At 36.4% G+C, this 14,425-nt stretch overlaps 1 protein-coding gene and 1 pseudogene across 4 annotated transcripts in view; both read right to left on the bottom strand.

The window, feature by feature from the left end:
* The window catches only part of SLC12A2 (solute carrier family 12 member 2), a 107,372-nt gene that overhangs the window by 79,328 nt on the left and 13,619 nt on the right, over nucleotides 1-14,425 (bottom strand). The gene's annotated exons all lie outside the window — the stretch shown is intronic.
* LOC105739383 lies at nucleotides 768-3,115 on the bottom strand (annotated as a pseudogene).

Below are 14,425 nucleotides of genomic sequence, written 5' to 3'. Positions count from 1 at the left end.
CCCACATCTAAACAGCAGAGAACATAATATGGCTATATTTCAGATGTTCTTTAAATGCAGAAGAACCAACTAAATTTTTAAAACATGTTTTCAGTACTTCACATCCTTTAGTAAATTCTCTCTCTCCATATATACATATATATACACACACACATATATATATATACAGACACACACACATATATATATATATAATACACATTTTTTTTTTTTTTTTTGATACGGAGTCTCGCTCTGTCGTCCAGGCTGGAGTGCAGTGGTGCGATCTTGGCTCACTGCAAGCTCCGCCTCCCAGGTTCACGCCATTCTCCTGCCTCAGCCTCCCGAGCAGCTGGGACTACAGGCACCCGCCACCACGCCCGGCTAATTTTTTGTATTTTTAGTAGAGACGGGGTTTCACCGTGTTAGCCAGGATGGGCTCCATCTCCTGACCTCGTGATCTGCCCGCCTCGGCCTCCCAAAGTGCTAGGATTGCAGGTGTGAGACACTGTGCCCAGCCTATATATGTTTTTTTTTAACAGAAATGAGATGCAGCAAGTTCTGTGCTACCACAGTGCAAATCTACATGATTATCAAAATTCTCTTTTCCCTTAACCAACATCTGTCAGCCAAATAGACTCACTCAATTCCATTTAATCCAATATTGCGATATGCTTTTTTAAAGTACTATCAACCTAGATTAGCACTTAGATTCCATATTTATATATGTTAATTACTGTTAATTCTTTGATTTTTGAAGCAACAGAAGTATAAGCCAGATGCAGTAATTGTGTGTATATATATTTTTTAATAAAGGTGATTTTATTATAAAATTCTAAAAATGTAAAGTACAGTCATGAGAATACTGCATAAGTAGAAACGTTATCTTCATACTGCAATCACCCAGATTTTATATTGTCCATGGAATTAATACTTAAAAAAATTCTTTTTAGTTAAGAGTCTTCAGAGCACCATCTTTTAATAGAAGTTATTTTGCATACCAGAGTTCATCTTTGGTCTTTTTCCTATGGCAAAGGAAGAGGTCATTCTCAGTCTGTGATTCTACCCTTTTCATGCCCTCTCAGATTTGGGGCCCATTCACTTGTAAATTGGCATATTCCTGGAAAAGTTTGAAATAATAACAGAATATGTAACCATCCATGAGATTATTTCTTGCAAATTCTTGTCCTGCTTTTGCTATCTTTTTGGCCACTTCATTGTGATCTTTTGCCCATTTAAGTTTTTCTAGAAGATCACTCAGGTTGCTTTTAACTGGAATGTAGTGTTTCCAGGGCTGCAGCTCATTGTTAAAATGTTCATAGTCGACAGAGTCTTGGCTTCAGCACAAGACTGTCACTAACTAGTAAATATGGCAGGTGATAAGCTGCTATGATGCCATCGATATTTATTTGATACTTATGCTTGAAGAAATAAAAAAATGAAATGTGTTTCACAATGGGACCATACAGGTTTTCATCATGTTTAAAGAAGAAAAAGTTGGTGAAAGCAGCGTCTATGAACTCAAGGTGTTTCTACTGAGTTTAACCAGCTCAAGTCTCCTTTGCGGCTGTCTCGCCCTCTCCAGACAGCTGTGGAGTTTTTGCTTTCCCAGGGAGGACCCGTGTTAGCTTGCACAGACATCATATCCAGACTTACCCAGCCCATGGTTTCTAAAACAGTCAGTCAAGTCATAGGTGGGCATCACGATATCCTTGGAATCTGTGCAGCCACACCAGGAAAAGGTCGGATGGATGTTTGAATTGGATTTCTTTTTTTCCAAAGCAAAGGCCAGTCTGCCAAATTAACAAAGAACTCTACATCTGGCATCTTCACCTTTCTAGTCAAAGAAAGTAGTATGGCATCCATGAAAATTCTAAAACCTACATGTTCACCATGAGTCTTCATATAAACTTTGTTATCTTTTAAAGTTTAGTGACACAGGCTCTGCCCCTGTCCAAATCTTTTTGGGATTTCTACTGCAATCTTTTCTGGATCCACAGTAGGGAACTGTGCCAGGTCTCTCTGAATCTGAGCAATGGTTTCCGGGTGGGCAGTTCATCCCCCGTAGCCAGGCTGCACTATCTCGCAAAGGCCAGTCACAATTCCCATGGCAAACTGGCCCTTTTAAAATATATGGGGATTTGGCCACATCTTGACCTTGGAATTTAACTTCCACCTTCAGATTTTTGTAGCTTGCACACATTCTGTATCTTACTATGAAGGACTCATCCTTTTGGTCTAAAACCTGGACTCCAACTCCAGTGAATTGCTCCTCTGGTGCTGAGACTTTCACCTGGAAGACTTTTTCGCCTGGAGAAGATGTGAAGTTATTCCCTGATGTATATCCACTGTCTGAATATAGAAATAGCGGGTTGGGAAGGACAACGTCTGCTTTTAGCCTGGGTCCCCATATTTTGCTCTTCTCCGGACTCAGCTGCCTTTCTCCGCCTGGCAAGTGCTGGAACTGTCCCCAGAAAGAAGCAATAAAGCAGCAAAATGCTAAACATTTACAAGACGGACTCTCGAAATGATCCATGGATAAATGAAGAAGCGTAAGTGGTGGACAGAAGCAGCCGAGGCTTCGGCAGGGGCACACCGGCCAATCGCAGTGACTCCAAAGGGTGCTGCCTGGCATGCAGGGCAGGCATGCAGAGCAGGCATGCAGGGAAGGCCTGCAGGGCAGGCGCGCGGATTTCCGCCGCCCCAGGACAATCACAACCTGTGCTCTGGCACGCCTAGGTGAGGGTCGCCAGGCGTTCTGCTGACCCGGCCAAGAACTGCGCTGCTCCGCTTTCTCAGGACAATTATGAACTTAATTAAGTATATTTTCTGAAAATTATTTTAACTAGGCTTTGTAATGGTGAGAAAAATAATTAAATTTTTAATTAATCCTCATGTTTTCATTAATAGACACAGCTACAACCTCAGCTATGTGAAATACATGGAAAATGAGTCATTTTAAGATAACCAGGAATTCAAATATGAAGTTTAATGTTAAACATTTAGGATAGTAGTTCATACATTTTTCAAGAGATCCTGAAACACATTAAGTATTTTCCTTAGAGCACACAGTTTCATAACTATTATCAACCAATGATTATTTTACTGTACTATAAAAAGGATGCCCCCAGGCTTATGGAAAATGGAACTAACCAACCCCATAAAAATTTAAAATTACCCCAAATTTGCAATTGTTTTTAAACTTTATTAAGCTATATTGAGATATAACTCACATATCACAAAATTCACTAGTTTAAAGTGTACAAGTTAATGATTTTTCGTATATCTACAAAGTTGTACTCTTATTCCCGGCATCACTACAATCAACTTTGGAATATTTTTATCACCCCGAAAAGAAATACCTCAATTCCTCCTTCCTTCAGCCCCTGCCAATCACCATTTTCTGTCTCTATGAATTTGCCTATTCTGACATTTCATATAAATGGACTCACACAAGATGTGGGCTTTATGTGTGGCTTCTTTCACTTAGCATGTTTTCAGGGTTCATTCATGTTATAACATGTATCAGTACTTCACTCCTTTTTATTGCCAGATAATATTCCATACTATGGATATTCCACTTTTTTTTAATTCATCAGTTGGACATTTGGGCTGGTTCTACTTTTTGGCTATTATGAATAATGCTGCCATGAACAGCTGTCTAAAGTTTTTGGGTGAAAATATGTTTTCATTTATCTTGAGCATACACCTATGAGTGGAATTGCTGGACCACGATATAATTCTTGAAGTGACTACTTCTGGTCATTTTTCTCATCTCTTCCTTTGTATGAGACTGCAAACTGTCACTTCCCATTTCAGCAAATATGCCTGCCTATTGTTAGCCCTCTTCCTGCTTAAAATGAAGATGCCTATTCTTCTTCTTCTGCTTGCTGGTATGAACACAGAAACCACTAACGGTTAAATTTGTTAGAAGTATGCATAAACCAGCCAACAAACATATGCAAAAATGCTCATCATCACTGGCCATTAGAGAAATGCAAATCAAAACCACGATTAAGATACCATCTCACGCCAGTTAGAATGGCGATCATTAAAAAGTCAGGAAACAACAGATGCTGGAGAGGATGTGGAGAAATTACATTGTTGGTGAAAGTGTGAATTAGTTCAACCATTGTGAAAGACAGTGTGGCAATTCCTCCAGGATCTAGAAGCAGAAGGACCATTTGACCCAGCAATCCCATTACTGGGGATATACTCAAAGGATTCTAAATCATTCTACTATAAAGACACATGCACACGTGTGTTTATTGCAGCAGTATTCACAATAGCAAAGTCTTGGATCCAACCCAAATTTCCACAATGTTAGACTGAATAAAGAAAATGTGGCACAAATACACATAGAATACTATGCAGCCATAAAAAAGGATGAGTTCATGTCCTTTGCAGGGACATGGATGAAGCTGGAAACCATCATTCTCAGCAAACAATCACAAGAACAGAAAGACAAACACTGCATGTTCTCACTCATAAGTGGGAGCTGAACAATGAGAACACATGGACACAGTGAGGGGAACATCACACACTGGGGTCTGTTGGGGTGGGGAGGGGTAGGGGAGGGACAGCATTAGGAGAAATGCCTAATGTAGGTGACAGGTTGATGGGTGCAGCAAACCACCATGGTACGTGTATACCTATGTAACGAAACTGTACATTCTGCACATGTATCCTAGAACTTAAAGTATAATTCAAAAATAAGAAGTGTGCATAAACAGTAAAAGAAAAAAATATGACTAGGGGCCTGTGTAGCTCAATCACAATAACAACCTACTTCAGCTGTACTTCCACCACTGTTTAATGTGTTTCAGACAGTAGAGTCAGGGACAATCCCAAATAATAAGAAATGACTCTGAATAGGGATTGATGATTCAACTGTTCAATTATTCAAATAAAGCCAGAACAAGAAAATCTGCCAGTTCATTCCACGAACTTTAAGGAGGAGTTCCTTAGCTTTCACCATAGAATACACAGTGCTCTTCAGTTTTTTTAATCAAAGTAGACTTTAAAATATATAACCTCCAAGTATTACAAGAAAATATAACGCCTATAATATACACAAAAAGGCATCTCTCTTCCCATCTGTGTTAAAAGAAAATGAAAGATGTATGTACTTAGTAGGCTACTTTTTCCAAGGCTAAGACTTCATGTGGGTGTCTTTTTAACAATGCAAAAGTATGCAGGCATCCAAAAATTTTTGCTGTGGGTGTTTATCAGAATTCCACCTCAAAGTTGAAGAGCTAGCAATAATTTTGCAACTAGCTCTCCACCATACTACACACAACTATGTTATAAAAACAAAGTAAAATTTTCCAGTATTTTATTTTAAAATAAAGGTACGTCCACACTAAGTAAAAAATGTATCTTCCCTATCACCTTCTGGCAGATCTATTTTTAAAACTGTTTTAGTTATCTCTACAACACAATTCAAAAGTCAAAAGCAAATAACTGTCTTTATTTGTAGTTCAATTACTAGCCTTAAATATAATAAAATCGGGTTCATAATTGTATTAATTTCCTGAAATACCAGGAAACCAAAGTGGAAGACACATCTTTTGTTTCTTTAAATTCGTTTCAGAGAAATAAGAGAATTAGCAAGTATGGTATTTGGTCCACACACACAAAAAAAAGTATAAAAACTGTATAATCAAGGAGGTTCAAGTGTGCAATTATGAACTATAAATTATGCTGATACAAAAGTACATAAATAAAAATCTTCACTCTACCTGCCATTTTCACAGAAATGATAGATTTTTGGTTTTTACTGTATATTCCACACTAATGGATAAAAAGTAGAAATTGGCAACATAAATATTTTATGGGTAATGTTTTATTAAATGAAGCTGACCAAATTTAGTACTATTCCAGAAAATAATCTCTCAAAAAGTAGCATTATGACTTGAAGTTTCCCAGCAGGGACTGGTGCACAGAGGAAAAAAAGGGGGAAGAAAGGAAGAGATAAAGGAAAGAATGGAAGATCCAGATATTTAGGCCCTCAGTAATCAAAAAGGAAAAGATTCAGTTGGACATGTTGAATCTGAGGAGCTACGGGACAATTAGAGTCCTATCCAGCAGTTAAAAAATGTGTGACTGGAACCTAAGAGAGGGGCCAGGGATAAAAAGCTACTAGGTGAAGAAGCTATGCAAACAGATGAAAAGAAAAACAGAAAACATAGGGAGCGGAATACTTTTCTGAGTATGTACAAAATACACAAAAAAGATTGAAACTCTGGTCTCCATGATCATTACTTCTTTGCAAGATGTAGAGAAAAGGATAATTTTTACACTATGGATGATCTCTTCTTTCTCTAGTATATTCAAATTTCCACCTCAACTTGATCATTCCCTCTCCTTTAACCAGAGTTAACTTTTTACTGCACTCTGACTCTAGCCAAAGTTTCTAACAGTGCAGCACGTTCTTAAATGCAAGCCAACCTGGCTTCCCCTCACCACAACACCAAAATCATTTTATTAAGACATCCAATGACTTCTCGGCTGCTAAATCTAATGTACATTTTTCAGTCCCTGTCTCACTGAACTCCTACAGTACCATCTGATACTGTCAGCCACTCCCTTTCTTGAAACAACACACTCTTCTAACCAGCAATTAAGTGGTAGGAGTTCGTTTAGCACTTGGTCCTATACCCCTCTCCCTTGCTCGTCGCGTATTTTCTATGGTTATCGTACCACACTCATAGCTCTAAACATCGCGTATATGTGTTAAATCATAAGTGATGGCTTAGGTTCCGTCCTCTTTTGTGAGTTTCAGCCCTGGATATAAAATACTGATCTTACCACTCAGGATGTTTCATTACATTTACTATTCTGATCCTCACCAAAAGATAAAAAAAACTTGTCAATATACTATAAACAGTGACTTCTGTCAAAATGGAGAGGGAAATTTTTCTTTTTGGATCTAGTTATAAATTCATGATGGTTTCAGTGAAAACACTTAACCATTTTCCAAATGATAGAATTCCACATAGTATAATGAGTCAAGGTAAATTATTTCAGATAACTATTTTTAGGTATCTATTTCCCTCATTCCTTTGTTCCCAAATCTACAGAAGCTAAGGGTTCTAACATGATCCTCATAAAAAGGACAGCAGAAGTTCTGCACTTACAGCTCCAGAGGAGATTTTTAAAATTCTGTACTTTGTAGAAATACCTCCCAGGGTATACAGCATCTATGAAACTGCTATACAGGATTGTTACAAATAGCTGTACCAGACTACCTTTAAAGAAGAATTGCTATAGTGTCCAGAAAATCTATCTGAGAAAGCATACCTATTTTATATATATATATAATTTTTTCTTTTTTTTTTGAGATGGAGTCTTGCTCTGTCGCCCAGGCTAGAGTGCAATGGCATGATCTTGGCTCACTGCAACCTCTGCCTCCCGGGTTCAAGCGATTCTCCTGCCTCAGCCTCCCACGTAGCTGGGATTACAGGTGCCTGCCACCACGTCTGGCTAATTTTGTATTTTTAGTACAGACAGGTTTCACCATGTTGGCCTGGCTGGTGGTCTCTAACTTTCCTGACCTCAAGTGATCCGCCCACCTGGGCCTCACCCGATTCAAATGTTTTAAGTATGAAATTGTGTACTAGATAGAGTTTTGTGTTATTTAACTTTGGAAGTTTATTTGGAGGCTGTTGGTAAAATAGGCCAATCATTCGGTTTCTACATTATCTAGGATTTTTTTCCAATTAAAAAATCCTCATTAGCTGCTCGAGATAGCATTTCTTTTAATCAATGTTCCAGGTCAAACTAGGTTCTTTCTTCCCTTAGATACTTTCCCACTACAACCCCTGGGTTTCCGTACATCCATGCCTTTTCCAGGAAGCCTTGAAAAATAGTTATCCCAAGGAATTCTTTCGATCTGTCATAAATATGTTGTTACCACACATAGTACATTTTGACATGATTAAAGAAAAGGCAAATATTAGTCTAACTGTTATAGAAGTGACATTTCTATTTTTTTCCATAGACCACTTTCCCATTTAATTTTCCTTGAATTTTATAATACCCCAAACTCTTATCCTTTAAGTTAGATAATTGAGGGTTCTAACTAAAACGTTTAATTTGATATAATGGTCTTTTACTGAAATACTGGTTTTAAAGTATTTTCTCCTGAGGGACTTTTGGCTTGCCTTTCCCTCTGCCTGTTAAATGCACTTTGAAGATGGCTGGCTCTTTCTCATCCTTTAGGTCTTGGTTTAAATGAAGCCTTCTTCTTCCCAAAACACCTAACATATTGTTTCTTCTTAGTCCCGTTTCTTTCTTTCATGACACATATCATACTCTGTAATTATCTTTTTTATTTACTTGGTGTTTTGTAATCTATGCATTCCCTCAGTAAGTATTAAAATGCAAGGTCCGCAACAGCACAGACCTTTCCTGTCATTTTTATCAAAGATATGGTAAATGAATATTGAGCTTTCATGAGGAATCTGTTTTCCAAATAATGTCCTGAAATAGTAGAGCAAAATGAGTGTCTGTTCTCAAGTCAGAGATAGGCTCAAATCCCAGCTCTGCTACTCACTAGTAATGTGTGCTTTGGTAAGTTATTTAATCCCTCTGGGTCCTCAGTTCCAACATAGGTGAAATGGGGATATTATCCACTCCATACTGTCTGAGAAGACGAAGTGAGAAAATACAATAATTGTACAGAACTCAAAAACTCTCATATGATCCTGGTGAGAATATGAACTGTTAAAACAATTCTGAAAGAAAAGTTTGGGCATTATTTTCAACTTGAAAAAATGCACACCTTTATCCCAGCAATTCTACTCCTCAGCATATCCTTAGAGATACACGATACTTCTATGAAGCAAGATACTTGTATAAAAACGTTCATATCAGCACTGTTTAAAATTGCCAAAAACTAGAAACACCACAAACATCCTTAAATGCAGAATAAAGAAATTGTAGTATATTCATACAATCGAAGAAAATAGCAATTGAAATGAATAAATGAAGGGGTGGGCACAGTGGCTCATGCCTGTAATCCAGCACTTTGGGAGGCCAAGGCCGGTGGATCGCTTGAGCTCAGGAGTTCAATACCAGCTTGGGCAACAAGGTGAAACCCCATTTCAATAAATAATACAAAAAAAAAAGTTAGCCAGGCATGGTGGCACGTGCCTGTAGTCCCAGCTACTTGGGAGGCTGAGGCCAGAGGATAACTTGAGCCCAGGAGGTTGAGGCTGCACTGAGCTGTGATCACACCACTGCACTCCAGCCTGGGTAACAGATTGAGACTATCTCAAAAAAAAAAAAAAGAGTGAGTTACAGAAAGACAGTATAAATGAGTGTCACAAACTAAGAGTGAACAAAAGATGTCAGATTGAAAATATGCTATACGATTCCATTTACATCCATTTTTAAAGCAGGAAAAACTAGACTAATAGTCTTCAGGAATACATAAAGGTGACAAAAATCATTATAAAAAATAAGACCAATACCCAAAGAAGTGGTCACCGTAAGTCAGGGTAGTGGCTATTTTGTGGAGGAATTAGAAGGGGGTGCACAGAGAATTTCTAGGGTGCCAGCAACATTCTATTTCTTGATCTGGGTGGTGATTACACAGATGTTCACTTGATAACTTATGTTATACATTTATATTTTATGTTCTTTTTAGATTCCACAATAAAAAATACTTTAAAAACATTAAATGAGAAAATGTGTTAAATGTTTAGTACACTGCCTGACATTAATAGAGTAAGAGCTCAATAAATTTAAGCTGTTATTATAAACAAATAAGTGATCTACTATTGCAACTGCCCATACTGTGAGCTTAAAACTGGATGTTGAAAAAAATACATAAAAATAAATACTGTAAAACATTACTAATCTAGACTCTACTACGTAGCTTCTTATAATTTGATATTGGCAGAGTTTAAGATTACCTCTAAAAGACTAAAAAAAGGACTTTTGCATACAAATATGAAATCACCATTCCACATGGTGGTGTTAAAGGATTTATCACCCACACCATCTGCCAAGCCAACAAAGTATAGCACAAGAATGTGGCTTTAATGACCAATGTTCACAGTACTAGAAATGTTTCACAACTTCTCCGACACTAACAATTTAATAAATCATAAACTCTTTCCTATTTGCTTTAGTGGCACTGATACACACTTTACAAAAGGAATGCCTAGGGTTAATATGAGATTGCCTAGTCTGGGAACAGAAACAAAACTTCTGGGCACAGCATTATTTCAGCAAATTAAATAATGGTTAATGACAGCCAGCAGAGTGGGGATCTTTATTTTAGGGCACTGTTAACATACAAAGATGTATTACTTTCTTGACAAGTAGCTTATTGTTAATTTAAATAAACCCAAAATTATATTTCAAAAATGTTAAAGTCCACCTAAAAATGCTATTTATTTACACCCTACAAACTTCTGAATTCTAATGTTTTTAGATACGTTAAAGATCAAAATTTTTTATATGGTTTAACAGCATCTGCTTAATACTAAGGTAAGTCAAAGTGTTAAATTACTATCATGAATCATAGGTGATTTTGCAACTAAAAATATGTGCATACATATGCAAATTTTGACCCCAAAGTGGCTGGTTTTATTCTAACAATTGTTCTAACAATTTTTTTTAATCAAGTACTGGCCAATTATATCATCCTAAAGCTACCAACATTTCCTATCCGTGCTGTCGGTGATTGGTGTATTCAGTGTAATGCTCCCCATACAGACTACTCTTTCAAAACAAAGTATTGTTTTACAGGAATCCAATCTGCTCTGGTTAACAATGCTCTATTAATATCCAGTGGTATTAATGCAAAGCTCAAAACTCAAGTGCCACAGATAAAAGTGGATGGTGTGACCATGTGACTTTACAATGAACCAAGTCAGAACCGCTGATTACAAAGAATTCAGTCCTCCACCTAGCCCATCATGTTCTTTACTAACCATTCAAGACTGAGTTACAACAGCATGCATTAGAAATAGCATTGCTTCAAATCCCACACAACTTGCTAATGTCAATAAACTGAAAGCTTGAAAACATTTTAATTCAAGTACCAGAAAACTGACACCTTCCAGTATCAATTAGTAACTGTGCAATTTCTATTTCAAATTATTTTAAAGATGAACCAAAAGTTGGTAAGAAGATAGAGAAGTATATGCCTAGTAGCATCATAAATGGGTAAAACACTGGAAAAGCAGTATGTATCAAGAACCATGTAATTAAAAACTACATTTTAGTATACACCTGGATACATAAGATACACTTGATTTTTCATGTATTTCTCACAGGAATTTGATACTTCTCACCTGTGAATATTGGTTAAGTATCCCTTGTCCAAAATGCATGGGACCAGAAGTGTTTCATATTTCAGATATTTTCAGATTTTGGAATATTTGCATTATACCTACTGGAGTTCAGCATCCCTAATCCAAAATGCTCCAATGTGCAGTTCCTTTGAGCACCATGTCAGCACTCAAAAAGTTTTAGATTTTGGAGCATTTCAGATTAGGGATACTTTAGCTCTATCACCTTTCCCATTTTTCATAAGGAAACTGAGGGTCAGAGGTGAAGTCCTTTTCCTAGATGTCCCACAAACTATTAAGGAGAAATGTTAAGAGTTAAATCCCTCGAGTGCTACATAATGATGTTTCTGTCAGCAATGAACTGCATATACAATAGTCTCATAAGATTATAATGGAGCTAAAACATTCCTCTCCTACTGACCTGGTAGCCATTGTAAGAGCATAGTGCGATGCATTTCTCATGAGTTTGTGGTGATGCTGGAGTAAACAAACCTACTAAGCTGACGGTAATATAAAAGTATAGCGGATATAATTATTCACAGTATATAACACTTGATAACAATAATAAATATGTTACCAGTTTATGTACTTACAATTTTTATTATTGTTTTACAGCTTACTTCTACTTACTTAAAAAAATAATAACTCTAAAACAGCCTCAGGCAGATCCTTCAGAAGGTATTCCAGAAGAAGGAATATATACTGTTATTATAGGAAATGACAGCTCCATGTGTTATAGTCCTTGAAGACCTTCTAGTGGGACAAGGTATGGGGGTGAAAGACAGTGATATGGATGATCTTGAACCTTTATAGGCTTAGGTTAATGTGTGTGCTTGTGTCTTCCTTTTTAACAACAAAAAAAAAGATGTTTAAAAGAAAAAAACCTAAACTTTTAAAAAATAGTAACAGGTTTATAGAACAAGGATACAAAGAAAATACTCTTGTACACTTGTACCGTATGTCTGTTTTAAGCCAAATGTTATTACAAAAGCGTCAAAAAGTTTTAAACACTCTAAAAGTTTATAAAAAGTTAAAACAAGCTGAGGTTAATTTATTATTGAAAAATATTTTTTAAATAAATTTAATGTAGCCTAAGTTCATAGTTTTTGTAAGTCTATAGTAGTGTACAGCAATGTGTTAGGCCTTCACATTCACTCACCATTCACTCAAAGTAACTTCTAGTCCTGCAAGCTCCATTCAATAATAAGTATCCTACACAGGTGTACCATTTTATCTTTTACATTGTATTTTTACTGTTCAGGTTTCTATGTGTGAATATGTAAATACTTACCATTATGTTCCAACCACATACAGTAACATGCTGTACAGATTTGTAGCCTAGAAGCAACAGGCTATACCATATAGCCTAGGTGTTTAGTGGAATATGCTCTCTAGGTTTGTATCATTATGCAAAATGACAAAATCAGCTAATAATGTATTTCTCTAAAGTATCCCAGTTGTCAAGCAACTTATGACTGTATGTGCATGGAAAAGAAACCAGAGTAAATGAAAAAGAAGCAAAGACAGGAAAGAAAATACTCATGATAGACGTAGTATTGTCAGATCCCTGACTTTGCTGCTTTTTAACTGACAGCCTTTCTCAACTGTGGATAGCTTAAATGGCTGAGAGTAAAGCCCTAATAACTTCAAATATCAGGAAATAGAGCCCAAAGTCAACAGAGGAATTGGAAATTAAGTGAAAATCTTTAGAAAAAATAGAATGATGGCAAGGGTAAGCCCCTGAATCTCTGCTGGCCACCAAATTTCACAAACGTAGGGAAGACTCCCCAGGGGCCAACCTAAAACTAAGTAGCTAGAAACCATAAAATACAGAACAGAGATATCAGCTACTGTATGGGGAGAGGAGTGGATGGGGGTGGAAAGTCTGCAGTTTGAGCCTGGATAAAAAGTGCCTTTTAGAACAACAACAACAAAAAACCCAACAACAATAATTTTCAGAAGAATATTTTTAAAAACCAACCCCCAAACCCGTAGTATCTGCATGGCCAGTTTCCACACAAAAAACTGCTAGACATCCAAATAAACAGGAAAATGTAACACATACTCAAGAAAAAAAAAAAAAAAAAAAAAAAAAAAAACAAGCAGTCATTAGAAATTACCTCCATGTGGCCCACATGTTAAATTCAGGAGACAAAGACTCCAAAAATAGCTGTAATAAATATGTTAAACAAAAGCAAAGGTAAATATATCAATGAGTAACAGAGACGGAATCTAATAGAGAAATGAAAACTATATTTTAAAAGTTAGAAATTCTAGACCTGGAATAAATTTTTAAAGAAATTCATGAAAAAAATTTGAAATGAAAAATTCACTAGGTGGACTTAATAGCAGAATGGAAACAGCAGAAGGAAAAGTGAAAAACATCAACGTACAGATTCAAGAAAATTAACAAACTGACAAAGGAAACACAAATAGCGAAACTCTTGAAGCACAAACTGCTGAAAGCCAAAGGTAAAGAGAAAATCTGGAAAGCAATGAGAAAAATAACATCTTACAAAGTTGGCTGACTTCTTACCAGAAACACCAAAGGCCAGAAGACATTGAAATGGCATACTGAAAAAGCTGAAAGAAGAAAGCTGTCAACTAAGAATTCTATATCCAGCAAAGCTATCCTTCAAAACTCCAGTAAAATAAAGACATGTTTAGATAAAAAAAAAACTAAGACAACTTGTTGCCAACTGACCTCCATTACAAGAAGTGCCCAAGGAAGGGAAGCAGTCTGATAAATAAAAAAGAATGAATATAAATGAAAATATTTAAAAACCATACGTATTTTTCTTTTCTCTGTGTTTTAAAGCCATGTAACTGTTGAAAGCAACAAGTACAACATGTTTATCATCTAGATGACAAGAGCACTAAGGAAAGAGAAAGTACTGTGTTTTAAAATTCCTATATTTCAGCTGAAGAAATTCAATATTCAAAGTAACCACTAAAAAATAATGCAAAGATATATAACTAGAAATTCAATAGAAGAATTAAATGAAATGCTAAAAAATCTTAGCACAAAAAATGGCAGGAAAGAAGAATTCAAGAAACAAAAAACAGGTAATAGAAAACAACACGATGTCAGGCCTAATTACAACCAAATCACAATAAATGTAAATGGACTAAAAAGTATA

This window comes from Nomascus leucogenys, chromosome 2, assembly GCF_006542625.1.
Source record: "Nomascus leucogenys isolate Asia chromosome 2, Asia_NLE_v1, whole genome shotgun sequence".
In the NCBI taxonomy this organism is placed as follows: Eukaryota; Metazoa; Chordata; class Mammalia; order Primates; family Hylobatidae; genus Nomascus; species Nomascus leucogenys.
Note: the sequence above shows the minus strand (reverse complement) of the source record. Positions and strands in the feature narration are given on the sequence as shown.